General features: G+C 46.9%; 1 long non-coding RNA gene across 1 annotated transcript; it reads left to right on the top strand.

The window, feature by feature from the left end:
* Positions 1-581: 581 nt before the first annotated feature.
* LOC115933945 (uncharacterized) lies at positions 582-7,733 on the top strand. Its single transcript, XR_010132687.1, has 5 exons — positions 582-704; positions 1,451-1,567; positions 2,756-2,874; positions 4,579-4,725; positions 5,196-7,733. It is a non-coding gene; the product is annotated as an uncharacterized lncRNA (long non-coding RNA).
* The last annotated feature ends 7,033 nt before the right edge of the window (positions 7,734-14,766 follow it).

Genomic DNA, 14,766 nt, shown 5'->3' with positions numbered 1-14,766 from the left:
GTAACCCTGCCAAATCCCCCTCTGCGAGAAACACCCAAGAATGATCAATAAAAAATAATAAAAAAAAAAAAAAAAAAAAAAAAAAAAAAAAAAAAAGAAATTAGCTCGCATGGTGATGTGCGCCTGTGGTCTCAGCTACTTGGGAGGCTGAGGTGGGACGATTCCAAGGATCACTGTTGTTGCTAATTTTTTTTCTTTTAAAAAATACAGATATTTTTAATAAAAGTATGTTATTTATGTTAACCTGTAATGGGCTTATTATTTCAAAATCAATTAACAATGTAAATATTTAAAACTTCTGTGTTAAACTTTCTAATAGTATAAATAGCAGTAGATTTAGCCCACTGTAAGGGAGATGGTTGTGCTTTAGTCAGGAGTAGGCCGAGGCAGCCTTCTGGTGCAGCATGACTCAGTGGGTTTGGAGTGCAGGCACACGACTCCGCACATTATGTAACCATGCCACGTGAGGTGCATTAGGTGACCACTCACATGAGCACGTGCTTGGCTCAAAGCCACTATTGTCTGTAAAAGGTAAAATTACCCTGCTGACACTACATATGGCTTGCGCCCCAAGAGAGAATAAAGCCATGTCAAAACCGCCTACTCGAGTGTTTTTCCAGTTACCTGCCACCCACCCACCAACTCCCCTTGGACTTTAGTTTGGGCTAGAACCTGACAATTGGCATCACGAACAGGATCTTAAGGTAAGTGAGCCTTCGGTCCCTGCTGATTCCAGGTTGGCCATGTGACCACAACATGGGTTGTGGTACACGGTGGTAGCCGTGCTGTGAGGGTGGGCCTGAGTGGAAACCTGGTTGGCAGTAGATGGGTCCCCCATGAGCACGGAGAAGGCGCTGAAGCAGCTGGAAGTGCAGAGCACCAAGAAGGAGAGAGCCTTTGCTGGCAGAGTTGGATGGGCATTTTTAACTGTGCTAAGAAAAGTACACACCCAGTCCCTGAGGGATGCAGACTGGAGGTCTGGCTACACCGATCTGGAAAATAATTAGAGGCTGCCATGAATGGGGACCTCCAGGTGCAGGCAGGACGCCTGGAGGTGTGGCTTCAGAGCTTGGAAAAGGAATTAGAGGCTACCGTGAATGCAGGCCTGGGTCCATCATCTTGTATGGAGATCCCCACTCGGTTTCATACCAAGGAGGAAGAACCCCTGTTGCAGGCTCACCCAGTGGTCCAACAGAAGGTAGATCATGAACAGCCACTGGGGCTCCAAGGGTGGACTCAGGGACTCCCCACCATAATGCAACACATTTCATATATTGCCTGTACCTCAACTGAGTTGCAGGAATTAGGCAAGCAGTGCTGCCAGTGTCCAGGGGAACCCCTGCCTGCCTGGATGCTTCGTCTGTGGAACAAGGGAGCAGATAGTATCTCCCATTCCACCTCTGAGATGGACAAGCTGGCCTCCACCATGACTCACCCCTCTCTCTGTCAGCGGCTGCAAGTGAGCAGGTGGTTAGTGGCAGGGCAAGGAGACCACACCCTGACTGAGTGGCTACAGGCAGCCATATGAACTGTGTGGAATAATGCTGGTGAAATGCCCAAAACTTGAGTAAATGGCAGTCTTATGCCAATTTGGTGTAAGTCATTTGGGAGATGGGTATGCGGCAGGCTATGTTTGACCTGAATACCTGAGGGCCAGATGATAAATGTTTCACCTCCCACATGAGGGATCTCATGTTGGGTTTGATGCTCCTGAGCCCCTTTGGCTCCCTAGCTGCTGTCCTCACCCCATACGTAGGGCACCGCATACATGAAGTAACCACTGCCATGGCGGCTCTCAGGGAAGCAGAAGGCCATCAGGGGGATTGAAGGGTCCACACCATAAAGAAGGGGAAGGTACCCCACCCACAGGGGGCTCCCCCATAAAAAAAGGGGGCCCCAACGAGTGACATGCTCACAGATGTGGATAGATTTGATTTTGGCTGGGGTTGACTGACAGAAAATTGATAAGCAGCCCAATGAAATACTCCTAACTTTGCGGAGATAGTTGTATGCAGGGCAGCAATTCCGGAAAATGCCCAAAGGGGAGAAAGGCATTGCTGCGTGACCTGGTCCTACCCAGCTCGGAGACTACTTGCTGCAGCCAGGTGGAAATGTAGAGCCTTTTCTGTTCAACTAGGGAACTGGCCAATGGTGTCTGGCTTGGGGGGACACCAGATGACCAGAGGCCACATGTGGAATTGGCAATCCACTGGTCCCCCACCAATGTATAGTGGGTGCTGGTGCTGGTAGATACTGGCATAGATTGTAGCCTTGTTTATGGGAACCCAGTTAAGTTTTTGGGCAAATCTGCATACATTGACGGTTATGGAGGCCAGTCAGTGAAAGCGAAACCTGTATCTCTGTACCTTGGCATTGGCCACTTGGCTCCTTGCTTATACAGTGTGTATGTCTCTCCCATACCTGAATACATTCTGGAGGTGGATATTTTACATGGCTTGGAAGCTGTGCCATCTATCATGGATTTGATGAACCACTCGACAATGGAATTGGGACAGTACCACTATGTGGTGGACTTGGCCAATGCATTCTTCTCAGTTGACCTTGCTCTAGAGAGCCAGGAACAGTTTGCCTTGATGACAATGGACTTTCACAGTGTTGCTGCAGGGCTATGTACATAGCTCCACCATATGTCATGGTCTTGTTGCCATGGATTTAACAGCCTGAAAATGTCCAAAGGGAGTCCACTTGTTTCATTATGTTGATGATATTACATTAACCTCTGATTCTCTTGCAGATTAAAAGCAGCAGCACCCCTCTTGTGGCAACATTTGGCAGCATGCAGTTGGGCCATCAACAAATCCAAGGTCTGAGGGCCTAGATTACCTGCTAAATTCTTGGGAGTTATCTTGTTGGGTAAGATGAAGGCCATACAAGAGGCTATCATTGACGAAATTTAGGCATATCCCTGGCCCACCACGGTGAGGCAGCTGCAAACTTTTGTGGGCCTCCTGGGATATTGGTGGACATTCCTGCCTCATTTAGCTCAAATGATAAAACCATTGTATCAGTTAACAAAGAAGGGAGCAATCTGGAATTGGGCTGATGTGGCTGAGACTGCCTTCCTGGCAGCCAAGTGGGCTATTCAGCAGGCACGAGCCCTATGGGTAGTTGACAAGGGGTGCCCATTTGAACTGGATGTGAATGTGACCACAGATGGTTTTAGTAGGGGCCTGTGGCGGCACACAGAGTGCCTGAGAATGCCAGGAGGCTTTTGGTCCCAACTATGGAAAGGAGCTGAGCTCTGGTATTCCTTGACAGAGAAATAGCTAGCAGCTGTATATGCTGCCCTTCAGGCTTGTGAGAAGTGATAGGATGGGCTACAGTCATAGTGTGGATGACTTACCTGACAGCGGGATGGGTGCATTCATGTGTAATGACCCCCCGGACTGGGATGGCGCAGACATCCAGTTTGGCAAAGTGAGGCACTTACTTGGAGCAACAGAGTACGCTGAGTACAAGCCCATTAGCAGCAGAGTTGCTAGAGGTCTTGGGACCTGCAGTCCTAATGTAAGAGAAGGCCACCTGAGGCACCCCTTGACCCTGAGCCACTGACATTTAAGGAAGGGCATCCCTCTATTCCTGATGGGGCATGGCACACAGATGGGTCTAGTGGAGGTGCTACTCCTGCTTGGACCAGCGTTGCAGTCCAACTTAGTACCGAAACCATACGGTTTGAAACCAGGTGTGGACAAAGTCGTCAATGGGCTGAATTTAGAGCAGTATGGATGGTGATCAACAAGGCAGAGACACCTATGGTAATCTGTACCGATAGCTGGGCAGTCTATGGAGGCCTAACCTTGTGTTTAACTACTTGGAAAATACAGAATTGGCTAGTTGGCCACCAACCTATTTGGGGCCACCAACCCATGTGGCAAGACCTCTGGGAAATGGGTCACCACAAAGATGTAACTATTTATCATTTGTCAGGCCATATGCCTCTGGCCACCCCCAGCAATGATGAGGCAGAAGCCTTGGTCAAGGTCCGATGGTTAGAGTTGGCATCTACATGAGATATGGCCTTGTAGCTACACCGGAAACTGGGACGTGCAGGGGGTAAACTGATGCAACAGGTCAATAAATGTTGGTGTCTGTCCCTGCCCATGCAAGACATTTGGGAGGCTTGTCAGAAATGCCTGGCATGTGCTCAGGCATACCCTAAATGGAGGCAGCTGCCCAGTGCTACACAAGTGACGACAGGGCAAGTGCCCTTGACCAGGTGGCAAGTAGACTACATTGGGCAGCTGCCGAAGTCCCAAGGGTATATGCATGCACTAACAGCTGTGGACACAGCCACAGGCCTGTTGTTTGCCTACCCTTACAGGGTGGCCAACCAACAGCACACCATCCAGACCCTGCAACACTTGTGTGCTCTATATGGTTGCCCTTTGGTCATTGAGAGTGATGGCGGACACATTTTACTGGACAACAGGCACAACAATGGACATAAAGTAGGGATTCCATGTACCACACAACTTGCAAGCTGTGGGTATGGTTGAGCGATATAACGAGCTCTTGAAGAATCGGTTTTACTTGCATGTCACACCCCTGTCTTTGCAGGGCTGAAGTTCCAGGCTGGACCTGATGCTCCAAACCTTGAATGAATGGCCATGGAAAAGCAGCCCAGCCCAGGTGGAGGCTTTGTTACATGGGCCACCACCCCTATTCAGTTGCAGATACACACCAAAGGTAACCTCCTCTGACCAGGTACGGGGATGAACAGTAACCTGTCGTTGCCTGCCCCAGCATCCCTGAAGGCAGGGGAATAGAAAACCTGGCTGTGGCCATAGCCCCTCCAAGCCCCCGGCTACTGGTGCTTGTCCATCGTAGCTCCCTGTGGGGAGGGCCTACAGTATGACTTGTATGTCACTCTTTGGATGTTCAATGAATGGTCCCTGAAGTTAACGGTTTGTAGGAAAAAGGCCAGGGAAGAAACTTTCCTCCAGGGGTCAAATGTACTGTCTGTGTGGCCTACTATAAGCTCCCCTGTGACTCTGGCATGAATACAGGACCCAAAGGAACCATGGGGAGCTGAAAAGGTGTGGTACTATTGCCCAGGGCAGAAGCCCTTGGGGGCTGCATTGTTATCCAGGGATGAAAGGTTAGCCTGTATTTTGCCTGAGGGATGTGATTTTCCTCTGTTAGTACCTGTGCCTACTCTGTCATTCCAACCGTAGGTTAACATGCTCCAACTGCATTGTGGACTGGGCCCACACCTACGTTGAAGTGACCAATGTTTCCAACTGTTGGATCTGCACCGCCCTCTAGCAGCTGCAGATGGCTTGCCTTGGCACATACATTCAGCATCTGCAGAGAATCGGACATGGCTGGAGACTTGGGGCCCCATGGCCGATGCCTGGAATGCAACGTGGCAAGCTTTGGACAAAGGATGCCACAAGACCCACAGCACAGCCATTCCCTGGCTGGCCCATAGCATTTATGATGGGTGGGGCTGGCTAGTGGGGTAACGTGCAGTACCCCTGGCCCAGGCACCGTGGTGCATATAGCAACACTGGGGCAACAGCAGTGTGGGATGGGTACCTGTCACAGCCTGTGTAAACATAATACATGTCACCACACCAAAGGTATGGTGGAAGAAGCGGCCCCACCAAGGGGCCTCGATGGATTGTGTGCCCCCCTGGGAGTTTATGGGTCTGTAGGGACACAGGGTGGCCTTACCTATAAGCAAACTGGACTGGACGTTATACCTGAGGGTGGCCTCATGTACCTGCCACTGTTCTCACATTGCCCAGATGCCCGCATAACTGGGAGGTGCTACACTCTCGGTTTTTGCAAGTGTGATGAGCACCCTGGTGGCTTTACCCCTTGACAGGCTCTATCCCTGGAGTGTGTGTCATAACTGTAGAAGCACAAGTTACTGCTCTTGCAGAGCATGCTGCTCAGGCTCTGAATTACACCTGAGTGGCCCTCTTCCCGTTAATGGATGAGGTTGATCAGATCAGAAAGGTGGTGTTGCGAAACCGAATGGTCTTAGACATAGTAACTGCTGCCTAAGGAGGCACCTGTGCCCTTTTAGGAACACAGTGTTGTACCTTTATCCCTGACAATTGGCAGAACATAACAGCAGCCCTGCAAGGGGTCTCACAGGAGATTAAGGTAGTCAAGAGCCTTACTGATGACCCCCTGCAGAGATGGTAGACATCCCTGGGCTCTGGCCTACGCTGGGCCCTGATAGTCATAAGTAGCATAGCTGGAATCCTAGCAGTGAGCTGTTGCTCTCCGTATTGTTGCTGTGGATTATGGATTCAGGGCTCCACCCTACAGGCACATGTCCCTACCTGGAAGATGCCCTTGGCCTAGGGGTGGAGTGTAAGGAAGATGGCTGTGCTTTAGTCAGGAGCAGGCTGAGGCCACTTTTTGGTGCACCATGACTCAGTGGGTTTGCAGCGTAGGCACACGACTCCGCACATTATGAACCATGCCACTTGAGGTGCATTAGGCGACCACTCACATGAGCTCGTGATTGCTTCAGAGCCTCTATTGTCTGTAAAAGGTATAATTACCCTGCTGACACTGGACATATGGCTCGTGCCCAGAGAGAGGATAAGGCCATGTTCAAACTGCCTATGATTCCTCGGGTGTTTTTTCAGCTACCCCTCACCCACCCACCCACCAACTCCCTTCGGACTTCAGTTTGGGCTAGAACCTGACACCCGCATAAACTAAAGCTGTATGGGGTCCTCAGTTTTCAAGCACATAAAAGTATTCTGTATCCAAAAAGTTTGTGAACCACTGCCCTAGAGAAACTTTCCATGGTGTGCAAGATGTATATAAGAATGCCCAGTAGAGACATAATAAGAAACCAGAAAAAGTGGAAATCTCAATGCCTGTCATCAAGAGAGATAAATGCAGCGTGGTCTATTTCTGTTCTCCTCACATTGCCCAAATGCCTGCTTAACTGGGAGGTGTTATGTTCTCAGTTTTTGCAAGTGTCATAAAGGAGTGAATGGAGCATTACCTGTCATTATAGACACTGCAACATGAGCTAGTAGCAGGATTTTTACCACAGGTACCCATAAGCAAAATGTGGCATGGTTCACCATGGTTTTACATTGTTATGTAAATAACTTAAAATTATGTGAATAATGTAAAAGCATGGTGAACAACGCCATGTTTTGCTTATGGGTACCTGTGGTAAAAAGCAAAAATCATGACCCTGAAGGGGTGAGCAGGCCTACAGGTGCTGGGCAGGCACTGTCTTGCAAAGAGCACAAAATGTGCAGGTCCCTCTGGGAGTGTTATAGTGGGTAGCTAGTCAGGAAGAGCAGGGCAGGAGAGGGCTCCCCATCCCGCACACACACCAGGAGTGTCAGGTGACCATCAGGTGATGGTCTGGCGGTTGTTGACTGTCTTTCTAAAGTAATAATTGGTCACACCCGGCAACAGGGAAAAGCCGGCTCCTAATAGATAGAAAACACTCGAAACTGGTGAGCAGCAGTTTCCCTATAAGATCTCAGGAGTTGAGCCAGTGGGCTCAGGCAGGCACATGGGACAGCCCACCCCAAGGGAAGAACCAGGGGAGAAATAATGCAAGACCCCGGAAGCATGCTGACGTATAAAACCCCAAGTCAAAAGGTCAAACCACGCACTTGCCTTTTAAGTCGTCCACTTGGCCCTCTTCCAAGTGTACTTTCCTTCCTTTTGTTCCTATTCTAAAGCTTTTAAATAAACTTTTACTCCTGTGTTAAAACTTGCCTCAGTCTCTCCTTCTGTCTTATGTCCCTCAATTGAATTCTTTCTTCTGAGGAGGCAAGAATTGAGGTTGTTGCAGACCTGCATGGATTTGCTGCCAGTAACAGGAGCAGAGGACTAGGCCTTGGAGACGGTGAGGGGGCCACTCCCTCCCTATCCCCAGGCATCGGTGAGATCTGAGACAGACTGCTCTTCCCTTGGAGTGTATTGCTGACCTTGCCAACTGAAAATAAACAGCTTCTGATATCTTTACTAACAGATAATAGAAAAGAAAAATTGCCATCTGCACACCAGGTGCCAGGAGAAGGGTTGATTAGCTGCAAAAATGAAACAACACCTGATCCTGCAGCTGCAGCTGGAGCCCCCGCCTGATTAAGTTTACACTGGTCCACTGTCATTTTCCAACACCTGTTTGTCTTCTGCACAAACCAGATAGGTGAGCTGAATGGAGAGAGGTGAACATCATCATCCTTCATCTTTCAAGTTCTTGCTACAATTCCTCCAGACGTGCAGTGTTGTTTTGTTTAGTATCTTGGCAGGTAGAGGGAGTTCCAAAGGCTTCCACTTGGCCCTCACTCTATGGATCAGAGAATCAATATGGGGATTCTTCCCAGATGCAGAGTATCTCTATTCCAATTATGCTTTCTGTTAAGAAGATTGTTTCTTTCTGTTTCTCCTACTGATGGGAGCACTGGGCTTATAGTTCTCTGTGGGAGGAGTTCTAATCACAGATTGAATTTCTTTAGTAGATGTGAGATTATTCACATTTTATATTATTTTTCCATGTCAGTTTTCTTTATTTTTCTTTGTCTTTTTAAAAGATGGGGTCTCACTATATTTCCCAGGCTGGTCTCAAACTGCTTGGCTCAAGTGATCCTCTCACCTTCGCCTCCCAGAGTGTTGGGACTACAAGCATGAGCCACTGCTCTCAGCTCAATTCTGCATTCTGGAACTGGGGGAATAACTATAGGATAAGTTCAGGGACCCTCTAGACTCACAGTGAAACTATAGGATAAGTTCAGGGACCCTCTAGACTCACAGTGAAACAGACCTGAGCTCAAACTCTAGTGATCCCCTGACCTCTATGAAGCCCTACTTTGGCTGGTAGACCACAAAGATATTTTGGGTCTCTTAGAACTGGTGTCAGCGTAGAGCCAGTGTCCTGGAATCTCCAAATAGCCTAATTATTTCCTTTTCCTCCATGGCTTTCCCTGGTAAATGGCCCTAAGTTGCTTTGGGGAAGGCTGGGAAAAAAGATTATCAGAATAAAATGCCGGAAATGTAACAGGGTCCTTCCTCAAGGGGAGCCAGCTTACCTTTCATTCAAGGGGTTCTAGGTCTATAAACTATGTCAAATCTGGGAATTGATTGAATTGACTCTCAGTTCTGGTGACTAAAGTTAGACTTCTGTTCACTAGAGATAGAACTCTTCTGCTTATACAGATCAGGTAAAAATTTAGTAGACCGTCCTTCTATTTCAGTTCCAGGGACACCATGATCAACCAGCCAATGCCAAAGATCTCTGGGGGTCAGACTATTCTGAGGACTGCTTTGGCTCCACCGTCCACAGTGGCAACCACGCCCACTTGGTCTTTTGTAAGTGTTACCACGTGGCCCCTCCTTCCTCAGAATCCCACCATCCCCCCTGTATTTAGAAACTCCAGTTTTGTAGCATTGCTCACTACAGCTCCTGATCTACAGAGAAGAGCCACCACTTAGAGATTTTTTTTTTTTTTAAAGCTGCGGGACATGGATGAAGCTGGAAACCATCATTCTCAGCAAACTATCACAAGGACAAAAAACCAAACACCGCATGTTCTCACTCATAGGTGGGAATTGAACAATGAGAACACATGGACACAGGAAGGGGAACATCACACACCGGGGGCGGGGGAGGGATAGCATTAGGAGATATACCTAATGTTAAATGACGAGTTAATGGGTGCAGCACACCAACATGGCACATGTATACATATGTAACAAACCTGCACGTTGTGCACATGTACCCTAAAACTTAAAGTATAATAAAACAAATAAAAAATAAAAAAAAATAAAGATGCTGGAGCTCATTTACACTTCCCAGTGTGGCAAGGGTGTGTCCTCTAGACCTGCGCTGGGTGGGTGAGTGAGTCTTAATGATCCAGTAGATCCACTAGCACTGCCATCTCCCTAAGCACTTAGATATTTTCTTCTATGTGACACCACGGAAGTCCTGGCATTCCTACTTCAATGAGTGTAGGCCACCTTTGGGTTGATTTTTATTCAACCGACAAGCAAAGTGTTAGAGCCATCCGCGGCTCCTCAGGCTAAAGCACTGACTCCTTCCAAACTCTGGAGGGGCTGCTCAGATGGAAACTGGGATTCCCGAGTGTGGCAGTCCTGCTGTGGCAGTTTAGGGAAGAGGAAAGGCCTGGCCGGGGCTGCCACCCACCACACTGTCACACTTCCTGACTGCCTGCTAAACGGAGTCCTGGGGTCATTTATCTTTGCTCTAGTTCTGACTGCCGAAAAATATTTAGTTTTTAAAAATGAATAAATACCTTAAAGTTAAGGTGGTCAGATTTCGGGGAAAAAAAAGAAAACAAAAGGAAAAACAAAACAAAACAAAAAACAGGATACTAGGATGCCCAGGTAAGTCTGAATTTCAGATAAATAACAAATACTGCAATTGTCGTATATGGGTTGTACTTATACTAAATAACTATTAGCCGTTTAACTGAAATTTAAATTTAACTGGGCATCTTATTTTGTTTTTTCAACTTCAAATTGTATTGCTTTTCCATTCAGTATATCAACTGTTTCCTGTTTTAAAACTAGTTCCGGGCCAGGTGCAGTGGCTCACGCCTGTAATCCCAGCACTTTGGGAGGCCGAGGTGGGTGGATGACCTGAGGTCAGGAGTTTGAGACCAGCCTGACCAACATGGTGAAACCCTGTCTCTACTAAAAAATACAAACAAAAAAAAAATTAGTCAGGCATGGTGGCAGGCGCCTGTAATCTCAGCTATTCAGGAGGCTGAGGCAGGAGAATTGCTTGAACCCAGGAGGCAGAGGTTGCAGTGAACCGAGATCATGCCTTTGCACTCCAGCCTGGGCAACAGTGCAAGACTCCATCTCAAAAAACAAACAAACAAACAAACAAAAACTAGTTCCATTTGTACCCACGAGTACACAGAATTGAGATGAAAAGGAGACAGCTCATGAGATTTCAATCTCTCTCTCATATGTCCCTAGTTAGAATTACCTCAATGTGACAGGAATTGTTTTTTGTATTAGGAAGTAATTTACAGGCAAAATAGAAACACCAGTTTTTCTTGAATAGACTAGCCATATTTTGCTTTTCATGGTTTGTTAGTTTTCTAATGCAGTCGTTTATGGAAAAGTGGAAAAGCATGTGCTATTTTTATCTTTAGGAAACTGTGTTCTTGGTCTGACATGGGAGGAAGACCTTGTTAGCTGTCAATGTTCCAAGTATATTACACTACTTAAGTGTTCAGGCCATTGTGGCTGGTGTCATTCAGCACACACTTTTGCTTTTCATTAACCATTTCAGTCTCAGCCACCATAAGAGTTTACAGATCTTTATTCTCTATACGCTCCATGTTTTCATTTGGAAAATCCTGATAAGATTGTTCTTTGAGTTCATTGCTGTGTCTGTAAACACGGGAAGATGATGCCATTTCCTCTGAGATTCCTGTCCTACGTATCGGAGGAGGAGAAGTGGGTGGAGAGTCCGGACCTACTTCTGCAAATGTGTGAAGAGAATTTCTGTCCCTTCTTCTCTTTTTCTTCAACCTTTCTCATCCTTTTTTAATATAGACTGGATCACTCTCTTCCCTGGTCTCTCCCTTGATTTGCCCTGGTGATTTTATTTGCCATGGAAGGTCATTCCCGATGAGACTGTGCTCCCTGTGGGGGCACCCCCAGCAGCCTCCTTCTGCTCCCTGGTCGGTGATGGGGGTGACAGGTTGTGCCCATGGGCATCCCGTTTTAGCTGCCAATTCTACTTGGGAGAAGAAACAGAGGCCCAGGCACTGGATCTCCTCCGGCAAATGCTCAGAGTGTATTTCCAAGACAAGTCACACCAACGTAATGGAGTGCCTGGAGGCTGAGAGGGATTTTAAAAAATAACCTTTCTGAGGTATAGTCAACACATAATAAATCACGTATACAACTTGTTACGTTTTTGACATATGTATATACCAATGAAACCATCACCACAGTCAAAATAGCAGACATATCCACTGTCCCCCCAAATTTCCTTGTTCCCCTTTGCAGTCTATTCCTCTCCTCTCCCCTCCAACATCTCCAGCAACCACTGATTTGCTGTCGCTATGGATTTGTTTGCATTTTCTAGAATTTTATATAAATAGAATCACAAAATAAGTACTTTAAAAAAATATCTGGCTTCCGGCTGGGCACGGTGACTCATGCCTGTAATCCCAGCACTTTAGGAGGCCGAGGCGGGTGGATCACCTGAGGTCAGGAGTGTGAGAGCAGCTGGCCAACATGGCAAAACCCCATCTCTACTAAAATTACAAAAATTAGCCAGTTGCTCTTGTGCATGACTGTAGTCACAGCTACTTGGGAGGCTGAGGCATGAGAATTGCTTGAACTCAGGGGCAGAGGTTGCAGTCAGCCAAGATCACACCATTGCATTCCAGGCTGGGTGACAGAGCGAGACTCTGTCTCAAAAATAGATAAATAAATAAATAATTAAAATTAAAATTAAAATCTGGCCTCCTTCATTCAGCATTTTGAGATTTCGTGCATGCTCCTGTGTGTATCAATAGCTCGTTTCTTTTTGTGGATGAGCAGTATTCCATTAGATACACAGGCCAGTATTTGTTTATCCATTCACCTGTTGATAGACAGACTTTTTCTAGTTTGAGCCTATATAAATAAGGCTGTCATGAACATTTGGGTCCAAATCTTTGTATGGACATACATGCTCATTTCTCTTGGGTAAATACTGAGGAGTGAAATGGATAGTAGGTATAGGCTTTGCTTTTGGTGACACTGCCAATTTTTCCAAAGTGATTATACCATTTTACATTCCCACCAGCAGGGTATGAAAGTTCCAGTTGCTCCACAACCTTTTAGAAGCTAGAAAAATTGCCATTTAAAATGTCACCATCAGTTTCTTTCTTTCTTTTCTTTTATGATAGTGACCGGCATTCGCCTTTGGAATGTAGGGATCCTTTGTTCTAGGAAGGACCCTTGAGTGACTTCTTGCAGTTTTATCTATTACTTGTGTCCACTCCAGCTCACCTTGAGGTCAGACCCATAGCCCTATTATGACTCTGAAAGAGCAGAGCCAGCTACAAGCTCTCAATGAGTGACACAAAGTGCCAGAGAAGAGGCTGTCATCATGGGCTCAGCAAAACTGAAATCCCTGGCATCTATCATTTTATTCCTCTTCCTAATTTCTCTCCAACTGACGCTGCTTCATATTTCCTCTCTGCCTCCCTCCACTGTGCTTCCCACCCTCACATCTCCAAACCTCTCTACTTTCCTGAATAATTCACCCCAACTCTAAATTCCACATTGTCTTCAGCACAAAGCCAAACCCTTACTTAGCTGAGTTTCTTCTCCCTGGAACAGTGGTTCTCAGAAGGAGGGCCTTGGGTCAGCAGTATCTGCATCCGCTGGGGAATTTGTTAGAAATGCATATTCTGAGGTCACACTCCAGACCTCCTGAACCACAAACTCAGGGATGGGGCCCAGAACTCTGTGTTTTAGCACAAGGCTTGTGATATGAGCTGGCATTTGAGAGCCACTGCCATGGAGTGTGGTTTGGAGCCAGTTATTGTTGTATAAGCATGTCCCTTGGGAGTCTCATCCGCTATCCTAATAGGCTTTTTGAATGTTTCATCTAACACAAATAAGGGGTCTTTGGTTATGGGGTGGCATATGGGGAATTCTCATGTTTGGAAAATCAGATTTTCTCCACCTCATTTCATCAATATAGAGCAAATTTCCTTCCACCACTGTTGAGTAGGACATTAAGGACCCCTTTTAATTGGCCAGAGACTTGGGTTTTAATGAGTCAGACATCTCTATGTGTCCCTATGTGAGATGCTGTGCCCATGGGTATCATCATTTTTGCCTAGGAAGGAAAGTGCCTCCTGTGAAGGAAAGACAGGGTTCCACTGCTTTCCTGTAAGGTTTAATGCCGTGAACATGTGCCTGATGCCAGGAGGGGAGGAGTGTGGGCTGGTGCCCTGCAGTGCAGCAGCAGTGGGTGGCCTGGGTAGGTTTTTAGCAAGTATCAGTGCCAAGCCTCCAGCTCTCTTTAGTGCAAGCAAGATGCTGGGCCAGCAGGAGGAGGCAGCCAGCCCAGGCCCTATGTCTGCAGGATTCAGCCAGGAGCAGTGATTGTCCCCTGGCAGCAAGGCACTGGTAGCTTTGAGGCCTCAAAGGGCCAGAAGCAAGATTATAAAGAGACCAGTGAGTGTGGAGTCCAATTCTGAACACCAGGAACAGGAAAATGTTTTTAGGATCAAGGATGCATCATCCTTACAGATCTGGGGGGTCGCCGGGGAGGTAGCTCACATGTTGAGGTGACCTTCTGCTGATGTGGCAGGTGGGAGCCTGTGTTCTACTGACTCAGCCATAGAAAGGAAGTGGGACAACCTTTTGTAGTTATGTGCTGGTGAGGCCTGAGGTATGTGTTATACTTAAAAGGACAAAGCATTCATTTTGTTAGACATTTCTAAACATAATTTCTCATTTGCTTTTGTTAAATCTCCTAAGATTCCATAGTCTTGATAAAGTACGAGAAAATACCAGAAACCTTGGGTTAGGGGAAGCTGGGGGCCTAGGGGTGTGGCAAGTAAGCAAGAGAATTTAGAGAACTTCGACAGAACAAGTTACCTTACCTCTTTTTCCCACAGCTTCCAGCTGGCTAGTTCTTCTCATCACCGGCGAGACAATGCGCCTGAAAAATTACTCCCATATAAATGGGCTGTTTACAATCTGGAATGTAGTTAAATTGGTTTTAAAAGCAACTTACAAATTATTTTAAAATACATTAAA

Source organism: Gorilla gorilla, chromosome 2 (assembly GCF_029281585.2).
Source record: "Gorilla gorilla gorilla isolate KB3781 chromosome 2, NHGRI_mGorGor1-v2.1_pri, whole genome shotgun sequence".
In the NCBI taxonomy this organism is placed as follows: domain Eukaryota; kingdom Metazoa; phylum Chordata; class Mammalia; order Primates; family Hominidae; genus Gorilla; species Gorilla gorilla.
This window is presented reverse-complemented; position numbering and strand designations above follow the sequence as displayed.